Below are 5,541 nucleotides of genomic sequence, written 5' to 3'. Positions count from 1 at the left end.
GGTGTTTAGGGTTCAATTTGGTTCTATGGGATTGAAAAATGGATGCATAACATAAATAGTCAAAAACTTTCAAAGTATTTATGTTAGCGATAGAGTCATGAACTATTTGATAATTAATGTGAATTGTGGTCGAGAAGGGGAGCAGTGACTCTATTGATAAGAAAACTGCATGAAAGACGACGTATGACCAAAAAGACTTGGCAATTCCTACATTCAATATGCGTCAACACTTTTTCTCAACTCTTCCATTTTCTCGAGGTGTTTCAACACATGACCTTTCGTAGAAGCATAGAAATTAGGGATAAAAAAATTCAGGATCATTATCTGATTTGACAATCTTAGGGGGTGACATTATGCTGATTCAATCATGTGATACATTTTTTCACATGAAGAGTATTGGGAAAAACCCAAGTCCCTCATCGGATAGATAAGACTCTTGATAAGAGTTTATATAGAGGAGGCAATCCTCACCTTAAAAACTGGTTTTAGAAGGATGAGTTAGGCCCGAAATTTCAACATGGTATCAGAGCTTGTCGAATTCAAGGGCCACCTACCGATTCACGCATCAAGCCCAAAGAACCGATTCACGCATCAAGCCCAAAGAGTGCTGGGCGCGAGGGGGCGTATTGGGTATTGGGAAAAACCCAAGTCTCACATCGGATAAGAGTGCTGGGCGCGAGGGGGTGTATTGGGAAAAACCCAAGGGGCGTGAGGTGGTGTATTGGGAAAAACCCAAGTCCCACATTGGATAGATAAGACTCTTGATAAGAGTTTATATAGAGGAGGCAATCCTCATCTTAGGATGAGTTAGACCCCAAATTTCAACAAAGAGAAACTTCAGACATAGATTTTAACAAAATAATCCAAGTTTAACATTGAATGAAAAAGTGATCTTTCTTGATTAAACATGAGTCTTTAGTACCATACTTATAGTAGTGAAGCACCACATGGTAACTATGGTGAGTCATCAACTAAACTATAAGTACATTTTCCTCATGATGCAATATTAAGAGACACTTAAGTGCCATTTTTAGACTAAAAAAATGTTTACAAAAATTTGCTTTTAATAATTTTAATTTACCTCTTCTCATTGATTCTTTAAATACTGATTAATGTTTATATAGATCAACAATGTTATGCTAAATTTAGAAATAGAAAAAATAAATACACAAACACATATTGCTTTTATTTATTGAAATACATAATTGTAATTATAAAGGGACATTGTTATTTTTTATATCATCTACGATGAATGAAGCACTACAACATTATAAATGAAACTGAGTGCAACATTATGATAAGATACATGAATTATATATGGTAAAAGTACATGCAATATGTAACAATACACTTTTGGCTCGCTTCGTGAAAAATAAATCAAATAAATTTTTATGTCCTTGATTGTTATGCATACACGCAATTACAATATTGTTCAACGCACCTCGCTTTTCGAGGAGGCCAACAAATATTGTCTGGACAGTCAGATGTATACTGGCAAGAGATAAAAGCTGGGATGTCAAATAACAACAAAATAAATCTTATTAAAATAATGAAATATTATTGGGTATAAAATAAAATAAATAAAATTTTAAATGGTGTGAAAAATGGCTTAAGAACGTCGGTTAGACAACAAATTAAGAAACCTTCCATAATCTTATTCTTTTCTTTTGTTATGAGAATTCTAAACCTAATATATCCTTAATGTGAAGGTAGTTGTAGAAAATAGAAGGTTTGAAGCATGAGAATGACATAGTATTATTTTTTTTTTTGTGGATGAAATGGGTATAAGGCTTAATTGATGGAGCCAACATAGAAATCATGAGAATAGGGCGTCATTTTGGTGAGACACTTCTTTTATTACAAGAGATATATTAATTGATACAAAAGAGATTTTCTAACTCTTAGGTTTGTTTAGCCAAGGGAAAAAAGAGGAATAAGATTTGAGTTGCTCATTGTAATAATGAACTACAATAATTCTGTCATTCTAGTGCATTTTTATCAATTGCATATTTTCAGTCAAAGTGTATAACCATAAATATTTCTAAAAACCAAAAATACTTTTAATTGTATTCCTAAAGGTATTCTTGAGATTTACAAGTTCACGTGGATATGATACTCTTTTTAATACGACGAAAAACATGTGCATTTTTGGTGTCACTGTTGGGGACTGGAATTTTTCTTTCCTTAACTCTATTAGTATATAATTATTAATTTTTTATGTTATATTTTCTTTGTATTGTTTTGTTAATCATCATGACAAGTGACAACATTTTGGGAAAATTTGATGGACTATGTATAAAATAAATTAAAAAACAACAAGCAATCAAGTGACAACCTCAGATGCAGGAGGAAGGTATGATAACAATTGTATGAACAATATTATTAATAAAATAGTTTGTTTTTCAAAATATTTATAAAGTGTGAACATTCTCAATATTAATATTTGGCCTATGGAAAATACTAACCCTCAGAATGTTTATCTATCCAAAAATGTCTCCAATGAAAATACTAAAGAAATTTTATAGAATCATCAACGCCAAAAGTGTTGAAGTGTTCACACATTTGAAATTGGAAACAGTGAGGGAATAAAGAAAAATGTGGGTACATATGTCATGGATTTTGAAAAGAACTCTGCCAAGAGCAACAAAAAATTTGGGAAATTAAAGGATAGGAAAAAAAAATCAAAAAGAAGGGATATCTATTAGAGATATAGTTTTTGATTCAAAAAAAAAAAAATATTAGAGATATAGTTTACTCACAAGTAGTACTAGTCCTATAGTAATATATATAGTTGTAACCACCCCATTAGTGGGATAATTTCACTCATTTGTAATATCACTCTTTACTATCAATACAATAGTTTCATAGTTTTTCTCTCCTTCATCCATGGATGCCATGTTTCATAACAATATCCTCCCCTTAAAACTCCTCCTTAAAACCTAGGGAAAAAGATCAAACTAATGACCTTAAACAAGGGATTTCGTGGGAGGCAACCCACACCTTTTATCGACGTATAAAACCCATATATTTCAATCAAAGTATAATCACTAATCTTTCTAAAACCCAAAATATTTTTAGTTGCGTTTTTATGAGAAAAAGGTATCCTTGAGATTCACAGGTCTATGTGGATACAATACTCCCTTTCTTACGACGACGAACTCATGCACTTGCGGGAGTGTTAATAAACAAATTTGGAATTTGAGCAATATTTGTCCTTCTTTGCAAGTAACAAATTGTTTGATCAATTTCAAACTAATTTTTCATGCTTTGTTTACTTTATATAGTTATAGCACGAAATTAATGTTATTAAAATTTTATGTAAAATTATGTATAAGATAAAGTAGAGATTTTGAAATGGTGTGAAAAATCGCTTACTTGGCACAGGGTCATTAATACCTGAGATGTAAACAAAGAACAAAAGAAATGTTATTAGAAGACAATGAAATAGTTTGTATAAGATAAAGAAGAAAATTTGAAATGGTTCAAATAATGACTTACTTCCTTTAGTTACAACAACAAATAGGGACAGTAATATGATCAAGGTGTAAAAACAGTTGGAAATTTGAGTCATATTTTTCCCCTTTTGCATGTAACAAATAAAAAATTGTTCTGATAGTTTTTAAAGTAAAAGTTTCATGCTGTGTTAACTTTATTTATATTGGTTTCAGCACCTAGAGTTGCATGACGCCATTCATAAAAAATGAAATTATTGTTAAATGTCTTAGAGCATCTCCAATGCTAGAACCACATTTGTGTTCTTGAAGCATTTTGGTGGGGTCCAAAGGTGCCACATGTGTATTAAGAACATCCTTTCATTTTTACTCCAATGCAAAGAACAATATTTATGTTCTTAATTTATATTATAGGGTCCCACAATTGGCCCCACATATTTTTATTCCATTTCCCATGTTTTCTCTTTCCCCAGCGTCACTCACTCTCCCACACTCCCCACCCTTCTTTTCCTTTTCTTTTCCTCTTTTCTCTCTCTTTGCTTTCTTTTGCCTGACACAGAACCTGCAAGAACGTGTTCCCCCACTGGAACCGTTCTCCAACCTGTCCTCCAGGTCACCCTCCTCCAATGCATAGAACAAAATTGTTGTGTTCTTGTGCTGTAAGAACAGTGTGTAGAACAAGCACCAAAGTTGCTCTTAAAAGCATATCAATGTGTCGTGTCTATCCCTTTAACTAATTCTATTTTTTTTTTTTGACAAGTTAACTAATTCTATTTGTTTTTTAAACTTGCAACATATTTCTTTATTTGTTTTTTATCCTTTCATAATAGACAAGGATAACCAATCCCTAAATAGAAATAATATTCTATTTGTTTGTTCAACTTTTAATATTATTTTTATTTTTATTTTTATTTTATCCTTTCATGATAGCCAGGAGAAAAAGTACCTAAACAGAAATAATAATAATAATAATAATAATAATAATAATAATAATAATAATAATAATAATAATAATAATAATAATAATAATAATAATTTATTCTATAGTATATATAAAGAAAATAGCCTCTTTTGGATTTTTTGGCATGTTTTTTCTCTTTCCAAAATTACCCTCGACTTTCAATACAAATAACACATATAACAAATAGATAAGAGTAAATTCAAATATTAAAATAAAAGTGTAACAAATACGATATGCGTATATATATTTCCATTTTTTTCTTTATCCTTTAAAAAATGTAACAGACTAGATAAGTATATTCATACATACATTTTCATTATCCCAATTATACATTTAAACAACTTTTTCTATAATAAAAATTGTTGTTTGTGTCATTAAAAAAAATAAGAATTTAGATTATATTTTTTTGTTATATTGTTGGTGTCATTGATAATCATGGTTAGTTTGATTTGTTATAATTTGAAAGCGACAAACATTTATATTTTCAGTTTTAATCAAAATCAAAATTTTATAAAAAACACCGCTCATAATTTTCAAACGTTAGCACAATAAAAAGAACGGAAAGATTGACATGTGAGTGCCCGTCTTTTTGGTAGTAATAATAATGATGATGATGAATGGTGAAAAAAATTCGATGTAAAAATAAAATAAAGCATTAAAGAGGAAATAACACATTTATTTTAAATTAAAAGTATCATAGGATAAAAAAAAAAATGTAAAAAAATAATAGGTTTAAAGTTAATACTAGAGGTACATGAAAACACCATAAATAGGTTTGAATTGTTTTATAATATTTTTACAAATTTCTTTAAAAACTTTATTTTCCATTTGAGAAAATACCTTTATCAAAGAAATTTTGAAAACAAAGTGAAAACATATAAAAGGTAAAGATATAAAGGGAATGTTATTTGATCGACTATTTTTGGGACAACTTGTGGAACAATTAATATATACAAAGTGTTCTAGATCGGCTAAAACACTTAGGCCCAATACAAATATAGGCCAAACTCCGCATTTGACAACATTACTCGCAACACACCTCTTCCCCGCGAGGGGGTGCTCGGAGCAACATTGACCAGTTCAAACGAACTATAACGGTCACCATCATGGCTCGGGGATAACAACAGT

General features: G+C 30.3%; 1 long non-coding RNA gene across 1 annotated transcript; it reads right to left on the bottom strand.

Moving 5' to 3' along the window:
• Nucleotides 1-1,165: 1,165 nt before the first annotated feature.
• Nucleotides 1,166-3,718, bottom strand: LOC146926467 (uncharacterized). Its single transcript, XR_015034135.1, has 3 exons — nt 3,499-3,718; nt 3,376-3,396; nt 1,166-1,508 (listed from the first exon to the last, which is right to left on the bottom strand). It is a non-coding gene; the product is annotated as an uncharacterized LOC146926467 (long non-coding RNA).
• Between the last annotated feature and the right edge of the window lie 1,823 nt (nt 3,719-5,541).

Source organism: Medicago sativa, chromosome 4, assembly GCF_051527215.1.
Source record: "Medicago sativa cultivar Bolivia chromosome 4, Bolivia_mono, whole genome shotgun sequence".
In the NCBI taxonomy this organism is placed as follows: Eukaryota; Viridiplantae; Streptophyta; class Magnoliopsida; order Fabales; family Fabaceae; genus Medicago; species Medicago sativa.
The sequence above is the reverse complement of the archived record's forward strand: the minus strand, read 5'-3'. Positions and strand labels throughout refer to the sequence as shown.